This window comes from Gracilinanus agilis, chromosome X (assembly GCF_016433145.1).
Source record: "Gracilinanus agilis isolate LMUSP501 chromosome X, AgileGrace, whole genome shotgun sequence".
NCBI lineage: Eukaryota > Metazoa > Chordata > Mammalia > Didelphimorphia > Didelphidae > Gracilinanus > Gracilinanus agilis.
In genome coordinates, this window is record NC_058136.1 from 20,220,125 (window position 1) to 20,247,442 (window position 27,318).

Below are 27,318 nucleotides of genomic sequence, written 5' to 3' on the forward strand. Positions count from 1 at the left end.
ATTACCTGTCGTAGGTCTTTGAGGATTGTCTCAGATCATTGCATTGCTGAGAGAGCCAAGTTTTCACAGCTGATCATTGTACAGTATTGCTGTTACTGTGTATAATGTTCTCCTGGTTCTGCTTATTTTGCTCTGCATCAGTTCCTGCAGATCTTTACAGCTTTTTCTGAATCATCTTGCTTATCATTCTTATAGCCCAATAGTATTCCATCACCAGCATGTACTACAATTTGTTCAGCCATTTCCCAATTGATGGACATCTCCTCAATTTCCAATTCTTTGCCACTACAAAAAGGGAAGCTATAAATATTTTTGTACAAGTGGGTCCTTTCCCCTTTTTATTATCTCTTTGAGATACAGACCCAGCAGTGGTATTACTATATCAAAGAGTATGCACAGTTTTATAGCCCTTTGGGAATAGTTCCAAATTGCCCTCAAGAATGGTTGAGTCAGTTCATAGCTCCACCAATCATGCATTAGTGTCCCAATTTTGCCACATCCCCACCAACATTTATCATTTTCCTTTACTGTCACATTGGCCAATCTGATAGGTATGAGGTGGCACCTCAGCATTGTTTTAATTTGTATTTCTCTAATCAAGAGGGATTTAGAACATTTTTCCATATGGTTATTGAGGGCTTTGATTTCTTCATCTGAAAATTGCTTGTTTATATCCTTTGACTATATGTCAATTGGGAAATGGCTTGTATTCTTATAAATTTGGCTTAGTTCTCTATACATTTGAGAAATTAGAACTTTATCAGAGACATTTGTTATAAAATTTTTCCCTCAGTTTGTTGCTTCCCTTCTAATCTTGATTATATTGGTTTTGTTTGTACAAAAGCCTTTTAATTTAATATAATCAAAATGATTCATTTTATATCTTATAATGTTCTCTATCACTTGTTTGGTCATAAATTCTTCCCTTCTTCAAAGATCTGCCAGGTAAACTAGTCTGTGTTCCCCTAATTTAGTTATGGTATCACTATTTATATCTAAATCATATACCCATTTTGACTGTATCTTGGCATAGGATGTGAGATATTGATCTGTACCTAATTTCTGCCATATTGCTTTCCAATTTTCCCAGCAGTTTTTGTTAAAAGAGTGAGTTCTTATTCCAAAACCTGGGATCTTTGGGTTTATCAAACACTAGGTTGCTAAGGTCATTTATCCCTGAAAAATGTGTATCTAATCTGCTCCATTGATCCACCCTTCTATTTCTTAGCCAGTATCAGATTGTTTTGATGATTGCTGCTTTATACAGTTTAAGATATGGTATTGCTAGGCTACCATCCTTCACATTTTTTTCATTAGTTCCCTTGATTCTTGACCTTTTGTTCTTCCAGATAAATTTGGTTTTTACTTTTTCTAGTTCTATAAAATAGTTTTTTAGTAGTTTCATTAGTGTGGCACTGAATAAGTAAATTTAGATAGAATTGTCACTTTTGTTATATTAGCTCAGCCTACCCATGAACAATTAATATATTTCCAATTGCCTAGACTTGACTTTATTTTTGCGAGAAGTGTCTTGTAATTGGGTTCATATAATACTGTGTTTGCCTTGGCAAGTAGACTCCCAGGTATTTTATATTGTTTAGAGAGTGATTTTAGATGGAATTTCTCTTTTTATCTCTTGCTACTGGGCTTTGTTGGTAACATATGGAAATGCTGATGATTTATGTGGGTTTATTTTGTATCCTGCAACTTTGCTAAAGTTATCATTATTTCCGTTAGATTTTTAGTCGATTCTCTAGGATTCTCTAAGTAGACCATCATATCATTTGCAAAGCTTAGTCTCCTCATTGCCTATTTTAATCCCTTCAATTTCTTTTTCTTCTCTAATTGCAACTGCTAGTGTTTCTAGTACAATGTTAAATAATAGAGGTGATAGTGGGCATCCCTGCTTCACTCCTGATCTTATTAGGAAGGCTTCTAATTTGTCCCCATTACAGATGATGCTTGCTGATGGTTTTAGATATATACTGTTTATTTTTTTTAGGAAAGGCCGTTTTATTCTAATACTTTCTGGTGTGTTCAATAGGAATGAGTGTTGTATTTTGTCAAAGGCTTTTTCTGCATCTATTGAGATGATCATGTGATTTCTGTTAGTTTGGATACTGATATGGTCGATTATGCTGATAGTTTTCCCAATATTAAACTATCCTTGCATCCCTGGTATAAATCCCACCTGGTCATAGTGAATAATCCTTGTGATATGTTGTTGTAACCTCCTTGCTAGTATTCTATTTAAATTTTTTGCATCCATACTCATTAATGAAATTGGCTTCTAATTTTCTTTCTCTGCTTTTGCTCTTCCTGGCTTAGGTAACAGTACCATATTTGTCTCATAAAAAGAATTTGGTAGGATTCTTTCTCTGCCTAGTTTCCAAAATAGTTAGTATAGTATTGGGGTTAGTTGTTCTTTAAATGTTTAATAGAATTCCCTTGTGAATCCGTCTGGCCCTGGGGACTTTTTCTTGGGGAGCTCCTTGATGGCTTGTTCAATTTCTTTTTCTGAGATGGGATTGTTTAAGGATTCTATTTCCTCTTCTGCTAATCTGATCAACTTGGATTTTTGTAAATATTCATCCATTTCACCAAGATTGTCAGATTTATTGGCATATAATTGGGCAAAACAGCACCTAATGATTGCTTTAATTTCCCATTTTTTCTTATTATTCTTCTTCATGTGCTCCATGTCCCCCCTAGACTTGCCACTCCCCCGGATGTGATGGTCTTTTTCCTGTGCCCAGTCTACTCTCTCTTCGTACTGCCCCCCTCAAGCCCTACTTCCTCTGCCAGGGCATTCCTTAACGACTGCCTCTACTCACTCATGAGCACTCTCCACCTTCACGCCACTTTTTACCGTTGTTGTTATTATTTTATCGTTGTTGTATTGTTATATATATATATATACACATATATATATATATATATATATATATATATATAAAATTGTTGTTATTAGGGAGCAGTCCTCCTCCTCCTTACTATTATTGTGTAGACCTTTTAGATCTGCTTATCTGGGTGCACATGTCATTCTTTCCCAGTGGAATATAAGCTCTCTGAGGGCAGAGACTGTTTGAATTTTGCTTTTGTGTGCAAAGAGCCTAGCACAGTAGTTGGCACTAAATTTTTTTTTGAAAAATTTTATTTAATTAATTGATTTAGTATATTTTCCCATGGTTACATGATTCATGTTCTTTCCCTCCCCTCCACCCCTCCATCCCCCCCTAAGCCAATGAGCAATTCCCCTGGCTTTTACATGTGTCACTGATCAAGACCTATTTCCATATTATTAATATTTGCATTAGGGTGATCACTTAGAGTCTACATCCCCAGTCATGTCCCCATCGACCCATGTGTGGCACTAAAATTATTGTTGAATTGAATCAAGTCAAATTTAATTGAGGGACTGTATGATATAGTGGACTGATTGCCGGAGTTGGAGTTAGGAAGCTTTGGGTTCAAATCTTGTGTCAGACACTTATTAGCTCTATGATCCTGGACAGACCTCTTGATGTCTCTGGGCCTCAGTTGCCCCATCTAGAAAATGAGGGCCTCTGAGATCCCTTCAAGCTCTAGATCAATGATCCTAAGCCACTTAGCTCTCTGGATTTCAGGTGCCTCATCTGTAAAATGGGGGAGGGTGGATTTTCTATCTTTAGGCCTAGTGTCCTATGATCCTTTGCTGTTATGGAATGAAGCCTAAACCCTGTTGATGGAGTCAAAGAGGAGCTGCCTGGCTCTGAGAGCCAGGTGATGCCCCAATTCCTGGGGAACTCTTTCATGGCAGCCCTTGGAGAGCAATCACTTCTCCTGCTGTCTGATTCTCTGGCCTTCTGGTTCCCCAGGAGAAGGCCCCAGTCCCTCCTTCCCCTCCCCCAGCCACCTTCCAGCTCTCCCACCTCCTCCCAGAGCAGGGCTGCCAGCTAACCTCTCTCTGCCCCTTCACAAATTCTCCAAGGTGGCCAGGCCTAATTGCTCAGCAGCTGCCACACAGGCTCACTCCCAGCTGTGTGACTGTCAAACAAAGGCTTTTTGGAGAGCTGAAAATTGGGGAGGAACAAATGATGGTGGGGGAGGAGGCCCTGAGGAGGAAGAGGCCTGCTGCATTCAGAGCAAGGTGTAGGGAAGTAGCCCACCTCCTCCCTGTATCCTGCAAAGAGCACCCTGCCCTGGGAGGCCAGAGCCCTAGTTTGTACTCCCAGATCTGCTAGAAACTTACTGTTTTACCCTGGGCAAGTCATTTCCCCCTCCAGACCTCATTTTTTGCCTCTGTAAAATGATGGATTTGGAGCTGTAAGGAGCTTAAACAGACAACCCTTCATTCCAATATTTTGTGTCTAGGAATTTTGTTAACCTTTTCTGCCTCAAGCCACAACCCCAAACAAGCAAGTATGACCTAGAACCTTGGGGGTGAGTCCATAGGAACATAGACTTAGAGTTCGAAGGGACCTTAGAGGCCATCCAGTCTACTTCCTTTCATTCTGCATGCAGGGAAACTGAGGCACAGAGGGATTAGAACCAATTGCCCAGGGTCACACAGTAAGTCTTAGAGGCAGAATTCGAACCCAGGCTCCCCTGATTCTAAGTCCACTGCCCCATCCTCTTCATCACATTGCCTCCCTATGGCTGAGCATAATAATAATAATAATAATAATAATAATAATAACAACAATAGCTAACATTTACATGACACTTAGGTCAGCTTGGCAACACTGAGATAGAGCACCAGGCCTGGAATCAGGAAGATTCATCTTTCTGAGTTCAAATCTGGGCTCATACATTTGCTAGCTGTGTGATCCTGGGCGAGTCACTTAACTCTATTTACCTTAGTTTCCTCATCTGTAAAATGAGCTGGAGAAGGAAATGGCAAACCACTCTGGTATCTTCATCAAGAGAACCCCAAATGGGGTCACGAAGAGTCAGACATGACTGAATAATAATATATAACATTTACTATGTTCTTGGCCACGTGCTAAGAACTTTCTGAATATTATCTTTTTTTTAAACCCTCACCTTCTGTCTTGGAATCAATACCATATATTGGTTCCAAGGCAGGAGAGTGGCAAGGGTTGGGCAATTGGGGGGGGTAAGTGACTTGCTCAGGGTCACTCAGCTAGGAAGTATCTGAGGCCAGATTTGAACCCAGGACATACTGTCTCTAGGTCTAGCTCACTGTGAGCTACCCAGCTGCCCCCTCTGAATATTATCTTGTCTGATCCTCACAACAACTTTTAGAGTTGGGTACTCTTATTATCCCCATTTTGCAGTTGAGGAAACTGAGGCAAATAGGTGACGTGACTTGACTAGGGTCACACAGCTAGTGAGTGAGGCTGGGTCTGAATTCTGGTCTTCCTGACTCTAGACCCAGATGTGCACTCCGACCCCACTGAGCTGCCCTTGTGTGTAAGTTCACTCCTCACACGTGTAGATGGGGAGGTAGAGGTACCATTCTATTTTCTGTCTCCTTCCATTAGGGGTGGAAGCAGCTCATGGTAATTTTTAGTGTCTTGCTATCATATAGACATGGCAGATGGCTTTCCAATCCACATCTGCCTAGAGAGTGAAGCTCAAGGTAGGAGAGAGAGAAAGGGGCCTATATAAGCAATCTGTTAGTTTGAGAGTAATCTTGGGTGGCTAAAGTTGTGTAGCTCCAGATATAAATGATGCTTTATGTATGCCAGTGCGGGCACCAAGTGAGGATTCCTGGATAGGAGCCTCTCCCCAAATAGGGGAGTTCTGGAGCCATGAGAAGAAATGAGAGCATGATGGAAATGGCTGAGATGCTGGCCAGTGGGGGAGCTCCATCTGACTCCTAGTTACTAGGTCTCTACTGACTCACTGCGTGCAATTCCCTGGATTAGGTATAGCTGCTGGTGGGGTTTGTACAAGCTGGAAAAGTACAGAGAAGAGTTCTGGGAAGAGATCACGAACCTGGGGAGGAGAGGGCCACCCAAGCAGGGTTTGAGTGGCTTGGGAAAGCAGCCACTGAGTCAACCAGCCAGTACTTTTAAGCCTTGACTGTGTGCCAGGTTCAGGGGATACAAAGACCAGCAGTGAAACAGAAGGCACCTGCCCTCAGAGAGCTTACATTCTGTTTCAAAAAGCTCTATTTATTGATATTTATTGAACTTGACAAGTATCAACGGATTGAATACCAAGATTTCCATACCTAGAGTCCATTCGAGAAATGTTGTGGAGACGTGATGACAAGATTTGGCAAGTGAGCAGAGACCTGAGGATGACATGAGTCAAGGAATTGAGTGCCTGGAAGGGTGGTGGTGCTGTCGACAGAAATGGGTGACTTCCAAAAAGGGGGTGGGTGGGAGATACTGACTTCCGCTTTGGCCATGTTGAGTTTTGAGATACTATCCAGTTTGAAATGCTCAACAGGCAGCTGATGATGTGGGCCTGGAGCTCAAGAGAGGCCAGGCTGTTTTTATTGGCTTTTGTAGGAGTCACTCGTTTAGAAATGATCATTGAACCTATGAGAACTGATGAGGCCAGCGAGTGAGAGAGTCTAAAGGAAAGAGAGGAGGGCCCAAGACAGTGTCTTCGATGTGTCCACACGTGGGAGTTGGGACCTGAATGGTGCCCCAACCAAGGACGCTGGAGAGAGTAGGGCCACAGAAACTCAGGCAGGAGGAGGGGATGGTCAACAGTGTCACGTGTTGCAGCAAGGTCAAGAAGGTTGAGGATTGAGGAAAGGCCATATGACCTGGGCCTGCGGGCCAGTGAAGAAGGGCTAAAGAGCATGAAGGCAGCGGTGTTGGCGTTGAACAGTCTTGTATCCCTCCAGTCTCCTGAGCAGGGGGCTGTTGAAGCCCCACCTGCAGGTTTAGCCCTTCCCCAGGCTCTAATACCCTTCCAACCCCTAGGCCTGGAAACCATTTATAAGCTCCACAGCTCAGCATCAAGTCTCCATGCCTGCCAGTGTCCTGGGTCTCTGCTTATGGACTGTGGCCACATTCTCTTGATGCCTCCCCTGATTACCTGCCCTCCTCTGGTGCATCTGTCTGGGGTCTAGATCTAAGAGCCTGATTAATGAGTTAAAGCTGCACTGAGCAAGTGTAGGTAATCAGAGGTCACGTACCTGTAATGTAACTAATCTGTACTCTGAGATTTCCTCACAAGGTAATAAATTAGCTTTGCCTCTAACTGGCTGACTGCACACGTGTTGTGCTAAAGACATTCTGAGAGGGGATAATAAAGAGAGGGAAAAGGCCCTGGTTCCAAGGGCCAGGTCTTTAGAAGAGAACTTTCCTTCCCAACTCCCTTCTTTCAGGAGGTGGCAGCATCAAAAGTGCCAGATGCTACCCGAGAAGACTGTAGAAATGTTCATAACTCATCACTAGTCTGTCAAGAAAGGCTCTTGTAAGTAGGCAATGAGTTTACCTTAGGACCCGAGAACATTAGAACTAGAAGGTACCTTAGAGATCATCTAGACCCATGCTGGTGAAGATGTGGCACATGTGCCCCAGTGGCACAGAAGGAGCTGCTCCATTCCCTCTCTTCACCATGCCTGAGGACAATGTTCACATGTCCTGCCCCTCTGCTGAGCAGCCCAGTGCAAGCATTTTCTCCCTCTGCTCTCTGGGGTGATGTGGAGGGCTCATAGGCAGCTCGAAGGCACAGATTGGGCACACAGCTCTAAAAGATTCGCCAGCATTGTCCTAGACCAACTTCTTCATTATACGCATGATGGTACAGAGACCCAGAAGGGAGAAGTCACTCAGTTTACCAGTCTTGCTTGGATGGATGCATAATGCCATTGCTGTGGGTACTATCCATCAAAGTAGAATGGAATTCCTCTATCCTGTTTCCATTTCTATAGTTCCCAGTCATGTTTTTCCCATAGATTGGCCAAATCCACTGGAGGCCTTCCTCATATTCTTTCAGTTACCTTAAGATTACCAATATGGGGATCAACTTGTTTCTTACTTTCACTACACAACTTGCCCACCTTGTCCAGTCCGATAAATCTGTGAGGATATCTTCTGTGCCACCTGCCATGTGTGTAAGTTCTTGATAACATGCTGTAGCCTACCCACAGCCACTATGTTGTCTCTCCTGAGACTTAATTTCTCATGAAGCTTGGGGTGCAGGAAGCACCACTCTTTGAGAATGATTCCCAAGACTCCATTTTTTAAGAAAACGATGTATGGTAGGCGGTAAAGTACTTAGAGTAGGTTCCAAACAAAGGTTTTGGAGATTGAATTGAAGAAAAAATATAAGATACTCCTTTCCTTCTGGTAGTTTCCATTCTAGTAGTGAAGAAAATGAGATTAGATAGATGTTTGCTCAAATAACTACAATTTTAAGGCATCATCAGATAAGAACAAAGTTAGGTTGCACGGTGGTTAGAGACTGGATCTGGAGTCAGGAAGACTTGAGTTCAAACTTGACCTTGGACACTTACTTTGTGACTCTGAGCAAGTCTTTACCTTGCTGAAACTTCAGTTTCCTCATCTGTGAAATGGAGATAATCACAGCACCTACCTCGCAGCATTGTTATAAGGATTGAATGAGAAAACATGTAGAATTCTTTGTAAAATTTAAAGCTCTATAAAATGCTAGATATTAATATTTATATACGTGAAGTTGATTTTCTCATTGAGGAGGTAACATGCACTCAGTAGATGAGTATAAACCAAATCGGATGACTTATCTATCACCTCTTTGAGTTCTTTGTCATTTTGATTCATTAGATACTATGGCAGTTCATGATGTCATGTAACACCACTAGGAATACCGTTATCAAAAATGGAGCTTTGGGGGACCAGAAGTGACTTGGGGTGGTCGAAAATATTGTCAAATTTCCCAGATGCTACACGTGGTCTGATTTTCTCCTCCTAGTCAAGGCCAGGCCTAGCTTGTGGCCCACATGCGGTGACTGTCCAGGACATGCATCCTGATGAAATAATGAGCTGCCTCTCCAGTTGGATGTCCTAATCTGAACATTTTTCGCTCATTTTTTCTCTAGCCCCCCCCCAAGGAAACCATGGACAACCTGGGTAGTACCCAAGCTTCTCCCTGAAGTAGAAGTCCCAAGCAGCATTCTAGTATCATCATTTGGCTTCAGGTCACAGAACACCAAAATCTGCAAAGGACCAAAGTTAAGAATCATCCAAAGGGCAATGGAGAGAGACACCTGGTGGGCATGAGCAAATAAGAAAGTATATGGGAGAAGCAATGTGAAAGATGCCATTGAAATGTATATAGAAAAAGAAAATGGGCTAGTTGATGAGGAATCAGGAAATATGTGTGCCCGTCACTGTGCTGGGCATGCCAAAAGAGGAAGAAGACTGTGCCAGCCCCTAAAGAGTTCACAATCTACTAGGGGAGACAACACACAAATATATCCAAATGAGTTAGAGACATGACCATTAGGAAAGAATTGAATTAACAAAGGGGAGGCACTAGAAATAAGAGAGGCTAGAAAAGGCTCTGTGTAGAAGACAGCATTTGAGAGAGTGAGAGAGTAGGAGTTGGTGCATGTTTGTTGTAGCCTCCCCAGGTTAAGAGGAAGCAAGGAAAGCACTCGGCACCATGGGTGATCCTCTGTGCATCAGGAAACATGGACAAGGGTTACACGGAAAGAGACAGCAGAGATGGGATGTGATGCAGATGTTCGGAAGGAATAGAAGCATCAATCAGTGAGATTACAAAGCATGACACATGGAATGCTGGATCAGCTCAAAAACCTTTGATCGATTTGTGGCTCTGCCATTTAACTGCTTGTGTAACCTTGGACAAGTGACTTCCTTCCTCTGAGCCTCAGTTTCCTTACCTGTAAGATGAGGGGATTGGGTTGGGCTAGATAGATAAGTCTCTTCCAGCTCTAGTTCTAGGATCTTATGTATGACCTTGGGCAAGTCCCTTTTCCTTCCTGGGCCTCAGTTTCCCCACTTGTATAGTGAGACAAGAGGATTGGTCCAGCTGGTTGCTGAGGTACCTTCTGGCTCTACATATAGGGTCACAGGAGTGATCTTGGGCACTAGATTTCTGACTCTATTACAATAGCCTGGGGTAGAAGGGGCAGGAGAAGCTGGAATGCGACAATCTTCTTGCGTCTGTGACTTTGCTCCTAGACTCTGTGACGTTCAGATGGTGGTGGTGATCACAGGAGATGAGATGATATTTGGGAGTGGTGCTGAAGAATGGCCGGGCCTCCGACGAGCTCCTTCCCTACTATTACCATCATTGCCTAGTGGCAAATTACACACAGCTTCCTGAAGTATGCAGGTACCCAGCCTTCTTAAGCAATGAAAGACAGCAAAAGTTCCCAAGTCTTTGCCAGTTTCAGCTTCCATTTCAGACCACACCGAAAGTAAAGCTTACTCTGAGGCCTTTTCGACTCTAGACTCTCCCCCTCCCCTTTGCCCCATCCTCATTTTCCTCCGATGCTTTGCATTGTGCCACTTTCCTACTGGCCATCGTTGGTCATATCAAAAGCAAATGCCTCATTCCCCCTCCCAAGGTCTGCCACAATCTCTTCTCACCAGAGAGCCATGGAACTAGCTTCATAGGATCATCCATGGGTCGCCGAAAAGGGCCTTACAGGCTATTCCAGCTCCCTCATTTTATAGAGGAGGAAACTGAGTCCCGGACAAGTGAAACGATATGCTCAGAGTCACACAGCCAGTGAGTGGCAGAGTTTGGATTTGAACCGAAGTCTTCTGACTCCACATCCAGTATGCTTTTCACCGTACCAGGTTGAGGAGGAGACGACACCTCATATTAACATGTATCGTGTGTGTTCGTCTAGTTAGAGTAGTTTAGTAAAAGCTTGACTATGATAGTTGTCGTCTCATCTTCTATGGTTCCTGGTTTCTTCAATGGCACCACTCACATGTCATCAGCCAATGGCGATGCATCTTTCATCCATCCAGCCACAGAAGTCTACTCTAGTGCTGCCGAGTACTGTCACCCCTGTGTGACTATGTGGCATCGCCTCACCCTACCCCTGCCTTTGGCTGTCTCATTCTCTCCCATGACTTCCCTACCAAGAGAGCCATCCCAGGTGTAAGGAATAGGAGGAGGAAAATGACTCCCTGTATGAATTGGGCTACTCAGCATTCCAGCCCCCTGGTCCTTCAGCTCTCCAGGGGAGTTACATTTGCTTCTCTCTCCTTTGGGTGCTATGAGGAGACAGACAAAGTTTCCATTGCGAACTACAGATCCTTGGAGAAATGATCTCCCCTATTGGGAGCGACATTTCTTGGAAGCGTGGACTGCTCGTGCCTTTCTTCACACCCTCAGCATGCCTGGGACATAGGATGTACTTAACAAATGCTCACTGACTCACCCTAGAGTGGAGAATTTTCTGACCCTGAAAATCAAGAAGATCTGAGTTCAAGTTCTGCCTCTGGCACACACTGACTGTGTGACCCTGGGCAAGTCACTTAACTGCCAAGCAACCTAGGCAGCTCTTCTAAGACTCTTAAGTTTCAGAGAAGACGCTGAGCTGCGTTGGCAGAAGGCATTCTTTGTGCTAAATCATCAATCAGAAGTTCAGCTTTTATCATCCAAACAGATTTAAAAGCCTCTATTGCATCTTTCTCCCCATCCCCCCCAACATGATCCCTAACGACTGCTGTTCTGCCTGGCTCCCGGACCATCTCTGCTCTCTGCTCCCCTGGGAAGGGCTTTCCTGTTAAAATTTTGCCTTTGCTAATCTGAGGAAGGTTGGCTTTCTGGGTCAGCCGAGACGGTGGACATGGTGTGACATGAGACACAAGACCTTAGCAGGCCCAGGCAGTCCATTCAACTCATGCCAGGGCTGGAGCACTCCTTAGGAAAACAAAAACAAGAGGGATGTCTCCAGTGGACCCCTGGCAAGACGCCTGGGCTCAGACAAGAAAACGCCGCTGAGCCGAGCAGCTGGGCCTGCCATCAGAAAGGCAATCCGGGCGCAAATTAAAGGCTCCCAGGGAACGCTTTCCAAGCTAGCTGAAAGAGGGGCAAATTCCCCCAGAAGACAGAAGATCACGGACAACATTAATGCCATAAAAAGGTGACTGAGGCGCAACCCTCCTCTAGCGGTTCCTGCGTCTGCTTTCCCATGGCTATAAAATCTTTATGAGAGTGAGCTATCCAGGCATTAAGGGCTCACAAGGTCCCCGACCAAGGGCTAGAAGGGACCCCCAAGGCCATGGGGTTCCTACCACCCTCATTTTCTAGAGGACGAACGTGGTGCTGAAAGAATGGAAGCGACTTGCCCAGGATCACACAGCTAGGAAATGTTGGAGCTGGGATTTGAGCTTGGCTCAGAGACCTTGAAGACAATTCTTGTAAGGGCAACAGGAAGGCTTTTTGCAAAGAATTTCCCCAAACAGTCACACATTTGAGTGAGATTTGGGGAATATGGGATCCCACTGGGTTTATTATTTAGTGACTCTAAAAAGCATTTGACTCATTAGAACAAAATGAAGCCTTGAGGGGCCTGCCTTTCCTAGGCATGTCGCAAGCACATGTTAAGATCAAATTTGTAAGGTGCCATAAAATGAACAGTTATTATCATTGGGCCGCTAGGTGGCATGGTGAATAGGGTGCTGAATCTGAAGTTAAGAAGACCCGAATTCGAATGTGGCCTCAGACACTTGCTGACTGAGTGACCCTGGGCAAGTCACTTCACTCTGTTTGCCTCAGTTTCCTCCTCAGTTGGATGAGCTGGAGCAAGAAATGACAAAGCCCTCCAGTTTCTTTGCTAAGAATACCCCAAATGGGGTTGTGAAGAGGCATACATGACTGAACAACAACAAATGATTGATCGATCACTAGCCAAGCGACAAGTGAACACTTTTACGAAGCTCCTTCTATGTGCCAGGCACTGTGCTGAGTGTCCAGGATACAGAGGAAAAGCGAGAGTGGTCCTTGGTTTTGGGGAGCTCGTATTCAGATGAATATGACCAATCAAAATAGATTTCTTACAAATTCAGTAAGTATTTAAAATGCCATTCTGGGGAAGATCAGCAGTGATTTCTTGGTAGATGCAGCCACAACACTACTCCACTTATCAAGAGTAAGCAGGGCTTTATGGGAGCCATATGTTCGCCCAAGGGATTGGCCACAGTCCAAGAGGGTATTCTGCTCAGAGTCCACACAGAAGAAGCATTCCCTAGAGATGTCCAAGTTCTCTAGGAGTTCCTATGCGGAAGGACTTCCTACTAATTGCATCAAGCTCCGGAGCAGCCCAGACCCCCTTCTGAGCTAGCCGTGGCCTAACTAACAATCCACATAGCTAGGAAACCCAATAGATGACCATCTAGTGGCCAGACTAAGGAATGGCCCATCGAGTCAGTAAAGTAGTATGTTCTTTCCTCAGATGCTGCAGGAGGACGGCGAACCAGAACCAGATCTGAGGGGAAGGAGAGCAGGCAGGACAGCATTCAGGAAGAGGAAAGTGGCCGTCTCTTTCAGTGATTCCCTAGCTGCCTCCTACCACCAACTTTGACAGTCTCATGGAGATGAAGAATGGGGAATCTCAGAACAAAAATGGCAATAGGAAGATGTGTAACAGGGCAGTATGGTTCAGTGAAAAGTACATTGGCTCTGGAGTCAGAGGGCCTGGGTTCTAATCCTAATTATAATGTGTGCCACCTTGGGCAAGTCACCTTAAGACCCTGGGCCTCAGTTTCCTCATTTGTAAAATGAAGGGTTTAGACTAGTTGGCCTCTGGGGTACTTTTTAGTTTCACATCCAAGTCTTTGAATCTGTGGTTCTTTCTGTTCCCATGTCTCAGGCAATCCCTGCCCATAAAGCTTTGGCTAATACCAAAGGAGGCCAAAAGCTGGGATAGAAATGACATAGAGGGTGGCTAGCATGAAGACTTTTGGAGGAAAAGGGAACGATCAGAGAAGACAAATGTGGCAAGTGCATTGCACAGAGAGAGCCCGCTTCTGACCTTGGGCCTTTTTTGCTTGATGAATGGAAGGCTAGATCTCGGGGCAGAACCCAGGCTATGGGATAACAACGTCTGGAGATGTCTAGATCTGATCATCCAGCAGCTGGGATTTTCCAGAGGAGGAACAAATGGCCGAGTCCCTATTGCCCAAGATAGGGTTTGAGTCCCAGATAGAGAACAGTCAAGCTACTTGGGGTTCCAAGTCCCTCAACCAAATGGAAATAGACCCTGAAGGAGGCCTTGAGCAGAATAATGACTTGGGTCAGGAGAGGCATTCGTTAATTTCGGCATCAGCTTTATGAACTGCTTTTGTCACAACTGTGAGAAGGAGGGAACATCACACCTGCTATTCTCATTTTATAGGTGAGATATATATATATACATATATATACATATATATACAGAGACGTTAAAAGACTTGCTCAGCAAGGAAGTAACAAAGCCAAGATTCAAACTTGGGTCATAAAATTCATGGAGTTTGTGATTTTCTAAGTCAACATATGATCCGCAGTGATCCATTTCCTTTTGAGTTTGACACCACTGGGCTGGATGATAATTTCCCCCTCTGCTTCCAGGTATGAGCCATTCCTTCTCCTTGGGCCTTATTTTTTCCCTCTGAGGTACCTTTCAGTTCTGGGTCTTACATGAGGACATTAAGTATCTCTGAATTCATTAATGTAACCTAGATCAGAATGCCTCCAGGCCTTAGTGGATTTGAGGTGCTCTGCCAGCTTGTGGCCCAACTTTTAGCGAGAGGCAGGGCATTCCAACTCCCAGTCTAGGCCTCAGTTTCCTCCTCTATAAAACGAGGGGGCTGGATTTGATGACTTCCGAGACCTCTTTTAGCTCCGAATCTCTGATCCTATGACTCTCCCAAGTTGGCTAGGCAGCCGACACTTGAGCCCCCACTTTGAGCAAACTTGCTTTAAGGTCTGCAGAGCACATTCCATCCACGTTCCATAGCATCAGAAACAGGTCCACTGCATCTTTGCTTTCTTGCCATGATCAATTCCATATTCAACTAAGTCTCCTTTGGGGCATTGAGCGAGCCACATCTAACCTCCAAGTGTTGTCTTCCTTTACCCCAGGCCTTATACAAGGCCCGCCAAAGATTAGTCCCCCAAGGCCGGCAACAACCTAATGGATAGGAAAGTCTCTGTTTCCCACGCCTGAAACACAGCACACCAAACTGAGCATGAGTATGGGCTTCTGTGGACTGTATGAATTATTGGGAAGTGGTTTGTGTTCAGAAGACCACTTGCTCTCATGGTACAATGGAAAGAACAATGGATTTTGGGATGGAGGACCCAAATTCAGAATCTCCTCTGCCCAAGTACCGTATGACCCCCGGCAAGTCTCTTCATGTTTCCAGGTCTTGGTTTCATTGGGTGTAAAACAGAGGGACTGGATTAGATGGCCACTAAGGCCTTTTTCAGTTCTAAATATATGAGCTCTTCTCCCGGCCCAGACTCGTAACCTGCTATACCAAGCTAACTTTTTACTGACTTGAATTCTAAATGGTAATAATATGGCTCTTCTTGCTGTAAGACAAGACTCAAAACAACCCTTCGAGGTGTGTGCTGCTATTATTATTATTATTATTAGTCCCATTTTTTCAGATGAGGGAACTGAGCTGCCAAGAGGTTGATTTGCTCAGAGAATTCAAGTGACTTAAGGTGGGGATTGAACCGAGCTCTTCCCAGTTCCAGTCCTCTTCCCCATAATGTCATGCCTCCTTTGCCCAGGGAGAGCATTCCTTGGATTATAGCTCTAAGAGTCCACCCCCATCCCAGCAGCAGGAGTCTCTCCAGGCTGGCAGGACCTTCTGGGACTCCTCCTTCATGGGCACAGCCTTTGAAAGCTTTGAAAGCATTCCCTCTTTGCCATGATGAGGAGTCAGAAGAGGACTTGAGTGGAACGTCCTGTTCTGGCAGTCAATCAGCTATTCAGGCCCATTCTTAAATAGCAGCTCTCGGCAGGTGGCCATTTGACAGTTCACCTTTACTGCCCACAGTGCCATAGACTGGATGTGTTATTCACTTTCAAAATGCAAGCCCCTCGCTGAATTCCAATGACTTGGTTAGAACCAAAGGCCACACAAAGGGGAGTCGGAGGCGCGTTCTCCTTTCTGCTTTAGTCTGGCGGGGCCAGCTTTCTGCAGAGGCAAGACAGGTGGGATTCTGGGAAGACTCTTGGCTGCTCCTGGAGCTGCCACTCTGAAGCCATTGCCCATTTAGCTTCATTTGATCAATTGTTATTATTGTCGGAGAAAGTGTGATATTGTGGATAGAGAGCCAGCCCCAAAGCCTGGGCCTCCGGTCCTGCCTCTGACACACACTGGTCATGCACCTCTGGGCAAGGTATTTGGCCCCTTTCCACTCTAGACAGCCCTCTAAAATGCTGACTTGCCCTAGGAGAGGGAGTTTTCTCATCCTGGAGGTCCTTACACGAATGAAATCATAGGTCCAGTCTTCCGACCCATTATTATTGTTAATGCCTAGATGAGTTTGTAAGGGAAAAAACACTGCCAAGGGTTGTGATCACGAAGCTATGAGATGGCCAGAACTCTTACAGGTCTAAAATTCATCCACGCCGTGACTTTATATGGTTTTTACTAAATAAGAGGTGTGCAGTGGTTAGAGATCTGCGCCCAAACTCAGGAGGACTTGAGTTCAAATATGGCCTCAGACATTTCATAGCTGTGTGACTCTGGGCAAGTCACTCCACTCTGTTGACTTTGGTTCCCTCGTCTACCAAATGAGCTGGAGAAGGAAATGGCAAACTCCTTCACAGTCTTTGCCAAGAAAACCCCAAATGGGATCACGATCAGTCGGACACAACACAAATGACTGAAAAACATCAAAATGGTAGCTCATTAGGATGGCGCCTAGGGCTTGTTAAAGTGCCTTACAAACCTTATGTAGTTTGTTCTTCATGACAACCTTGTGAGGAAGGCATTGGCATTATCCCTATTTTACAGCTGACAGAAGTTAAGTGACTTGCCCAGGGTCACACAGCCAGTGGATGTCTGAAGCAGGATTCAGATTCAGGCCTTCCTGACTTCAGGCCTAGCACTCTGCCCACTGTACCACTGAAGGGCCCCACATGCTCTTTAGAAGTCTACAGCAGAATTCTGTTCCTCATGGGAGACTGGGGGAATATACGGGTTGAAGACCTGAGTCAACATCAACTTGAACGAGGTCTTGTTGAACTTGCAGATGTCACAAAACTAGGAGGAATAATTAGCACAACGGCTGGAAGAGTTAGTCAGTATCTCAAAAAGTTCTCCGGAGACTCAGATGTTTTGGCCAAATGGGACGGGATGAGATTTTAGAAGGACCAAACCGACAGTTGGAATCAATTGCCTGACTCTAGAATGGAAGATGTGGACGAGGTGATAAGAGAACTGGAGGTTATTCCATCTGCACATCAGCGAAGGGCATAGAGATGTTTAGAAGAGACCATTCTGAGGGAAATCATGGTAGCTGCCTTTGAGTATTTGAAGAGCCCTGCTTGGCCTGGAGGTAGCTGGGCAGGGAAGAAGGAGCCGCCTTGAGATATGGCCATGGGAGGGGAGAAAGCCTTCTGGTAACTTCTTATTTTCCCTAATTATTCTTGCCACCTGGCTCATACGATCCTCAGTTTTGACCTGGGGCGGACCATGGGGTCCAATCCCCTCATTTCACAGAGAAGGAGCCCTAGATCTAAGGAAATAAAGTGTACTTACTTGCCCAGGGTCAGACAGTAAATGTGCAAAGGAGGTGCTACACTCCTAAAGAGAGAGGCAGCGTGGCGCAGGGCCTCGACTTGGGGTTAGGAAGACAAGGTTCAAATGCCACTTGAAACATTTCTTAAGTAGATGTCTAGGTGAGCCACTCACCTTGTGTCTCAGTTTTGTCATCTATAAAATGAGAGTTGGACTCCATGGCCTCTAAGATACCTTCAGGCTCCAGAGCGCTGATCCTGTCATCCTATGATCAGAATGACCTTTTGCAAGTCACTTAACCTTTGTGTACCTCCGTTTCTTCACGTGTAAAATGAGGAGATTAGACTAGATGACCCCTGAGACCTCTGCTGTCTACAAATCTATGATCATATGACTACGAGTGCATCTTCTCAGTTGCTGTGCCATGGACAAAGCCCAGGTCACTCCACCCTTGTTACAGCTCTGCTAACAAGTGAAATCTAGCCTTTGCTTGAAGGCCTTGGAGACTTTCTACTTCTTCAGACATACCAGATTTAGTCATTTGTTCACCAATCACTAATTAGGTTCCTCCTATGAAGCAGGCCCTGGGATAGCTTCTGAGGACTTGAAGGGAAAGAACGAGACTGTCCTTGTCCTCACAGAGCTCACGTTGTCTTGTAGGATTGGGGGCAGAGAACGGCACGTATGCCGATAGTCAATACAGACTACAGACCAAGTAGTTTCAGTTGGAGATAGACCGTGAGGGTACTAACAACTGGGGAATACAGAAAAGCTTCTTTTATAAGGTGAGGCTTAAGCTGGCCCTTGAAAGGAACTAGGGATTCTTAAAGATGGAAGTGAGGAGGGAGAGCATTCTAGGCACTTCAAATCATTCTCAGGTATCATGGGACTTAGTGGTTAAAGGGACCTCAGAGATCTTTGAGTCTCATTCTCATTTTACAGATGAAAAAACAGAGGTCCTGAGAGTTAAAGAGACTTGCCCAATGTCATAAATTGGGTAAGCATGTAAGGTGGAATTTGAACCAAGGTCCTCTGACTCCAGAACTGCTATAGTTCTTCCTGTTGGGCCACACTGCCAGCCATTCCACGTTAGGACTAGCCCTAACCATTATAAAGGTCTCTCATACCAAATAGCCCACTCCTGTTTTTTCTTCCTATTTTCCCCATTTTGCTCCTCTCCAGAAACACGTGGCTTGTCTCATGTTGACCTTCTTCTTCCCGCTGTTTTCACAACTCCCCTCTCAGCTGTCTAAAATGTTCCAGGCACTCTTTGCCTCTCTTTTCTTCACCTAGCTCTTTTGTCATTCTTCCCGCCTCATTCTGGGACTCTATAAAACCAGTGTAACTTTGATACAACATGCACCGAAGAGACATCTGTAGTGGGATCAAATCTACAAAGCTGAAGGATTCTTGAATCCTGCAAAGGGCCAGGGTGAGCAAGGATGCGAGTTTGGGACACAAGAGAGAAGGTTGACTTGCTTTCCAAAGTGGAAAACCAAGCCTCGCCAAGGCTGGCTAGCCCTAATTCTTGTTGCACAGTGGAAGAGCACATGGGAACCAAGGAACCTCTGACTGAATTGCTTCTACGTGTCTTGTTAGGAAGGGTCCAGGACAGAGATGCAGCACTCTTAGCCTTAGCCACACCCCATGCACCACAGAAAGTGGCTGGGACATGGGCTCAGCTCTATGCCTTCTCCATGGGATGAACGCCATTCCAACTGCCTGCTCCACCAAATAGGTGAAGCTTATGTACAGTGAAGAAGTAGCTCGCCTTGTCATGGAGGCAAATTGAACATCATCTATTCTCTAAAAAAACTTCCTCCTGGCCTTCCTTCCTCAACTAGAATCTAGCCTTTATGCAAGGGTGGCGTAGTACCTTGAAAGGAACCAGAGCAGAAGATGGCTGGGGTCGTTAACCCACTGATTTGTTTCCCTGGCCTTTCTTACTTTCTTAATGGAACTGCTTCTTTTACACCATGCAGACATGCTGGTTTCGAAACTCTGGGGCCAAATTTAATTGATATTGATCTGGGCTAGAAAATAATTGCACTGATTTGTTCAATCACAAATGAATTCATGTATAGAAAGCACTTTATTTCCACTAGAAGAAAAATGTATGGAAAACTGCTTCCTCAGGTGGTGATGGGAATCCCCTTGATTGTTTGGGGGCTTTTTATCTTTGTATCCTCAGCAGCTAGCACAGTGCCTGGCACATCTTAGGTCAGTGATGGTGAACCTATGGTACAGGTGCCAAAGATGGCACATAGAGTGCTCTCAAAGGCACCCTCCTCCCCACCCCCATCCCCAGAGAAGGCAGAGAGACTCAGGCAGAGCTGTTCCCCTCCCCTTCTCCATCATGCTTGATGACATTGTTTCACATCCCCCACTCCTCTGCCCAGCAGCCCCATGGAAGGGCATAGAGAGTAAGGTGGATGGCTCACAGGAGGCAGAGCTGGAGGGGAGCAGAGTGCTCAGGCCACTCCTCTCCCCCCCTCTATACTAGCTGAGGATAGTCCTCACTTCACGGGCTCCTCCACCCAGCAGCCCAAAGGGAGCGCTTCCTCCCTCCCCTGTGTGGGGTAAGGGGTGGGGCATGCCCAGCACTTGGCTGGGGAGGGGGGGAAGAGGGAGAGGGGCCTGGAATGCATTCTCTTGTGGGAGGTAGGCATGGCACTTGGTCTGGGGGTGGGGTCTGGCACTCTGGCTCACTACCTTAGTTGCTTATAAAATGTGTGTTCAATGAATGAATGACCATAACAAGTATCCATCACAAAACCAGGTCAATAGTTTTTTTTGACTCATCTAACAAAAGGAGTATCATACATTTAGATGTCGTCTTTTCCTAGAATCCTTGAGAAGGGCAGCTAGGTGGCACAGAGGATAGAGAACCAGGCCTGGAGTCAGGAAGACTTGAGACCAAATCCAGTCTCATACTCTTTTTGTGTGATCTTGGACAAGTCACCTCACCCTGTTTGCCTCAGTTTTCTCATCTGGAAAATGAGCTGGAGAAGGAAATGAGGAATGAATCCAGTATCTTTGCCAAGAAAACTCCAAATGGAGCCATTAAGAGTCAGACATAACTAAAATTGACTGAACCACAATGACAAGAATCTTTGAAGACAGTTAGTATGTTTTCTCCTTGAATCTTCTCTTTCAAACTTCCCTGTTTCCTTCATCTGATCCTCCTGTGGCCAACTTTCCAGTCCCATTACTATGCCTGTGTGCCTCCCTGACTCCTAGTGTCTCTCCCATTTTTGCTTTTTCCTTTGTTCTTTTAAAAGTCTATCTTGGTAGCTTTGGCCCAAGTGTTCTAGTCTCTTGAGATGTTTTTGGATCCTGACTCGGCCATACACTGTGGTAGTTATTGGCCTCCCTCAGTTTAGTATCTTTCCTTTCTCTTTAAACTTCAAGGAGGTGGGTGCAAATGTCTCCCTCAGTCCCCACGCATGAATGTCCCAATACATATCACAAATTCAGGCGGAGGAACCCGAGCCTCTCTAACTTCCAACATTAGGATTGGATGATCTTTGCCCAAAGAGATACCCCCTGCCAATTTAGGGGCTAACAAAGCACACACCGTTGTTTCTTATTGGCAAGAATCATTCAAACCACCCAGACTACTGGTTACCACTGTTGCCTTTTCACTCAGCTTGGGTAGGGCCATAGGGTCATCATTTTAGGGACCTCAGAGACCATGTAGTTCAAGCCTCTCACTTGACAGAGGAGGAAACCGAGGCCCACGATGGAGAAGGGACTTGTCTAAGTTCATCTACATAGTAAGGAGCAGAGACAAGATTAGGACCCCAATCCTCTGACTCCTAATACCATTGTAGAAAATGAATGAAGTGTGGGATATCCCCATTACCTCAGAGAGGCAGCACAGTACACTGGAAAAAGCAATAAATATGGAGTTGGAGGACTTGGATTCAAATCCTACGTCTGAAACTCCATTTGTGACCTTGGATGAGTCTCATTCCCCTCTCTGGACCTGAGTTTCTTCCTTTGTAGTTGGACTTGATCTCTGCCAGTTCTGCATCCTGTGATCCCTGAGAATAACTTAATGTGGTCATGCTATAGATCCTGGCAGCCAACCCTTCAGTGCTCACCTCCATCCCCCATCAGACTCCCAAGGCTTGGGGGCCCCCATCCAAGGGAGACTCTGCCAAGACCATCCTGTGTACTGTGACGCCTGTTAGTGGAGCCCTAGGTCTGTCGAGGATGTGAATGGTGAAGAGGAGAAATCAGGTCTTCACTTCAGTAAAGGGGAAGCAGGAGATAATCTTTATTGCATACTAAAAGAACACTCAGGGAAACGGTAGCTAATACAGTAGTTTTATGAACATGTGCGTCATTAAAAATTGTAATTAAGTGAACTCCCCGAGCACCAATAATGAAGCCTAATGAAGTCTTTTTGAAGAGTGCTCAGCGCAAATCCCACATTGCTGAAGAATGTGTGATAGCATCGATGATGGAGGCCAAGGGATCAACGGCAGCCATTGGCCACTGATTGGGATTGTCTAGGGCAGTGATGGGCAAACTATGGCCCGCGGGCCACATGCAGCCCCCTGAAATGTTCTATCCTGCCACACATTATTCCTAATCTGATGAATACAATGAGTAGGATGCAGTACAGTGAAACTTCAAAAGAGTTGCCTTAGAAACAGACTGACAGAGGAGCATTTCCTTTCCTTTGGCCCCTCTTTAAAGAGTTTGCCCATCACTGGTCTAGGGGAAGAAAGAGAAGGGGCCCAGGGGCTAGCCCTATTAATGACCCGACGACACCTGAGAGTCCAACCTCATTCTTGAATGGAGTTAAACCACTGTCGGTAGTTCACAGTTGGGGTTTGGAGCAGAAGAGGGGAGAAGTGGGAAATTATAAAAAGGAAAGGAAGCAAAGAGGAAACAGGTTTGAAGATGCCCAATGTCAAATGAAAAGAACAAAGGGGATGAGGACTGAACCTGTGATTTCATTGGAATAGGCCACTTCTTCCTTCTACAAATCTAGGTGGGCACTTTCTAGTCTTAGCTGCCTGGGTACAATGGGAAGGTAAGTGACTTGCCCAGGGTCTCACAGCCAGGATTCTTGAACCCTGGTCTTCCTGGCTCTGAGGCTGGCTCTCTCTCTACCAAACCATACCGTCACTCCTTGAGAGAACAGAATCCAAAGTATATGTGAGTACTTGATCAGCACAATGATAACCCACAGTTCCAGTGGCCTCATGATGAAATGTGGTGCCCACCTCCAGATTCAGAGTGTGGACTGAGGCCTTTGCTTTCCTTTGGTTTTGCTTTCTTTTGTTTGGTTTGTTTTTGGACATGGCCAATGGGGGAATTTGTTTTGCTTGACTATACATGCTTGTAATAGGTTTTGTTCTTCTGGCTTTCTCAATGGGGGCAAAAAGGTGGTGGGAGGGAGAGAACTTGGACGTAAACATAAAATTAAATTAAATTACAATTAAAGAAACAAGGCACTGCTTTTAAAAAGTCCATCTGAGTACGCTGGTATCTATCTCCCCCATGGCGTCTCAAAGCCAAGTGCACAGTGATTCATTCCTACCCTGAGCATTTAGCCCATCCTTCCTCTGATGAGGGCCCTGGTGATTCTGGAGTGAGGAGGAATGCCGGGGCCTGGGCCAATCCTAACAGAATGGCCCCAGGCCTAGCCCCATGGGCCTAGTGCCTTCCCTGGGCTTTCCTGGTATTAAATAAGGACCTGACAGGGTTAGGGGTTGGACCAAGAGAGTTGAATTCACATTTTTTAAGACTGGCTCCCAGTTTACAAAGGCCATTACAATGACTTCTCCTCCTGTTGCTATGCAACCTTGATCTTAGGACTTCTGTGGCTTCTGCCCTTGAAACCCTGTGGAAAGCCCCCCGTGGATGAGGGCTGTCAAAGCAAAAAAGTGCCAAGAGGCCTCTGCATGATTAGGGAAGCCACAAATGAGAGCTGCTCCCGACATCTCCCCGTTTGCTTTTAGAATTTTAATGGTTGGGAGAGGGGAAGAACTTCAGTTTTTATCTCTGGTGACTACCACCAAGAAACTGTTGGCTTGAGCTTTTGGGAGCCCAGCGAGAAGGATAAATTCATCAAAAACCCGATTCGCGGCTCTGCCCTTCCTTCTCTTTGAAAGACTGACGTGTACATGAGGGACCCACCATTATCTACTTGGTCCCAGGTTGGAGTGGAGGGAAACATAGACTATGGCTTCATGAGCAGTTATACAACTTCCAGCTCCATGTTAGTTGCTTGGGAGAGAGAGAGAGACCAAAAGAAATTCCAACCCCCTCTGCCTTTGAATGGCTTCCTTTCTACATGACCAGTTGCAGATAGAGCAAACATCACCATTATCATTCCCTCACCATAGCAGAAAGCTCAGACCAGATGATGGGTGCAGGTAGCAAGCTCTCTGCAAGTCAGGGATGGAGGTGGGAGGCGAGGTCAAGAGGGAATCACGCGCTGGCTCTGGCTTTAATCTGCCCGCCTGCCAGGATGCCAGGACTAAAGGCAGAGGGGGATGGCAGTCATGGAGGCTGAATGGTGAACCCTTGTCATGCCTTCTCTGGCTCTTCAATCACTGGGAAAAAATCACTGAAAGCCAGTCTGATGAAGCATGGCATAGCAGAAAAAACCCAGAATTTAAGGTCAGGGGACCAGGTTCTAATCCCATGATCACTTAACCTCTTTGGCCATCAGTGTTCTTATCTATAAAATAAGAGGGATTGCAAGCAAGACCTAAAGTCCTCTTCAACTTGAAGTCCTCTAAGAATCCCTTGTGTGGTGGGGTATGCCTTAAGTTCGAAATTATTATCTTCACAACTATAGTCAGAGCCCCCATCCCACAGCTGCAGTGAAAGGAGTAGGGGAAGAACTTCATAAAATGGCCCCTCTTCTCTATTTTGTCTCTCTTTTGCCCTGAGAGGGGAGTTAGGGAAACAAAAGATTTGCAGACATTTAGCTCACTTGAAGCTTTGCATATTAATATTTTAGTTAATTTTTCCATAAATTTCTTGCAAGGCTTTCATTTCTTTTCCCAGTTTTTCCTCTAGCGCTCTTATTTAATTTTTTTGCTCCTCTTTTATCTCTTCTATGAATTCTTGTTGGGCTTGTGCTCAATCTTGGAGAGATTTTTAAGACATTGCTTTCTTCTGAGATTATGTCTTGACTTTCCCTGTCACCAGAATAGTTGTAGTAGTAGTAGTAGTAGTAGTAGTAGTAGTAGTAGTAGTAGTAGTTGTTGTTGTTGTTGTTGTTGTTGTTGTTGTTGTTGCTGTTGCTGTTGCTGTTGCTGTTGTTGCTGTTGGCCCGTCTCCCTGCTTATTTCTTGAATTTGGAGTTTAAGTTAGATTTGGGCTCTGCTCACCTCTGGAGGGGATGTCTGCCCTGAGTTTCTGTCTCCTCCTGCATTTTCCATGCTTGCATCATGGTGTGCTCTGGGGAGATATCTGATCATTACCCTACTGGCCTATAGGACCCTTCTCTCTCTCAGGACAGCTACTACTCCTTTCCACACCAGCACTGCAACCTACAAGTGGGCGATGGGTGACAGACCTGCCAGCTGATGCCTGATATTGTGCTCAGTGCTAGTACAAGGGTCCTCTGACCAGATGTTCGTCTTGGATGTTGCTGCCTCTTCATAGCCCTTAGCTGATTGCTGCTTCTGTTGCATTCTATTCCCGTTCAGTGTCAACCGGAGTGTCTGTGGACCTTTCTGCCCATCTTCCTAAGCTGTACCAGGCAGGAAAAATGACTTACCATGACTTTTTGTTGGCTTTTTTGCTCAGAATTTGGTTTGGCATGTTTTTAAAGTTGTTTTAGATGGGCTAGGTTGGAAGAGCTTGGCAAAAATGTTGACTTCACCCCGCCATCTTGGCTCTGCCCCATGTAAAGGCTCTTTTAAAAAAAAGAACATAACCACTGGTAATATGGTACTCAACAGCACATCACAGCTCCATGTGATGACAGGCAAGTGCAGACTGATGACATAGAAGCATGCTGAAACCTTCGACTAACTCAAATGCATCACTTTAATGGATTTGGGGCTCTCTTCAAATGTGATCTGGTAGCATCTTAGAATTTGCACTGAATCGAATTTCACATTTTTCAAACTCATTAATCAAGACCCAGCTTTAAACTTAAATTCATCTTAGTTATGGCCTCTCCCTCTTAGAAACAGTGCCTAGCACATAGTAGGCACTTAATAAATGCTTTTTCATTCATTCATTCATCCATTCAGAAAGGTAAATTCAGAGGCCAAATAAAGGTAAGTGGTTTACACAAGATCCCACAGAAAACCAAGCAGGTAGATCTCTAAAGGGATGCCACATGGAAATGGAAGAAATGGGACAAATGAGTGGAAATTAAGGTGAGACAGGCTTTTGACGAATTTTGCTGAAGGACTCCCTAACTTTTGGAAATGGGATGAGCTGGCTTGATGAGATGTGTGTGTGTGAAAAGATTCAAACAGAAGCTAGATGGCCACTGATCAGGGCTATTTTAGCATGGATTCCTACGCCAGATCAGGGTTGGACTGGACAATTCTAGGATGAATGCTAAGTCACAACTGCCTCAAAATATACGGCACTCTTAGGCTTCTTTTGTTAGATTAGACTCCTTCTTTACATAGGTTTGGATGGAGGCTTATTATGGTCATTTATTTGCCAAGCATTTATAATTTTCTACAAGTGCTAGATACTCTGCTAGGAACTGAGGACAAAAAGACACAAACAAAAAAGTTCCTGCTCTCAAGGGACTTATATTCTATTGGGAGGAAACAACATACACTTAGAAAAAGAAATACAAAATATATACAGAATCGCTGATGGGGGAAGAAACTGGCAACTGAGAAGGGTCAAAGTAATCACTTGGGTTAGGGATGATACTTAAGTACTTGAGACCGATGGTACTTAAGGAGGCTAGGGATTCTACCAAGCAGGCTGGGGAATAAGTATATTTCAGGTATTCTGAGATCCTACCAAATAATCTACAGTCATGACCTTGCTCCTGTCACCTTCATTGAAGTTGTCTCTGAGACCTCGTTGGAAGCAAAGAGTAGCCCACAGAATAAAGGAACAAGCTGCGCCAATCCTGAAAGGCTCATCCTTGGGAGCTTGGACAGCAGGTGCCTATTGAGGGCGCAGAGGGTTTATGGTCTGTGTTCACATGAGTGCCCAGCTGAGGAAATGAAAGATTCTTGAAATTGTGAGGAAGTCCATTGGTTTCTCCTGATGGAATTTCTGTAATGTAAACTGCTTAAAATTGATTTTTATGACTCCTAACTTTTAATTATACTTCCTGCCAGAATTGAGTGAATGCAGAGAGTAAATGGATCAAGTCACAGTGATATTCCCACGAGGGTTTTTGTGCACTTCGACAAAATTAGAACCAAACTCTCTACAGACTTTTTCCTTCCGTTTTGGTTGATTATAAAGTAGATTTTCTCCCTAAAAGGTGGAGTTGAATAGAATGGAAAGCTGTAGATAGAGAATAGGGGGTAGCACAGTAAAGGGGGCGGGGAATACACTGAGTCTGAAGCTCTTAGAATAGGGTGGGTCTAATTAGTTTGCCCATGGTCACAGAGATAGTAACAGACTGGGAATTGAAAACCAGATGGTCAAATTCCAAATCCAATTCTCTTTCCATGAAATCTGTGCAGCCTTGTTGTTCAGTCCTTTTTCAGTTATGTCTGACTCTTCATGA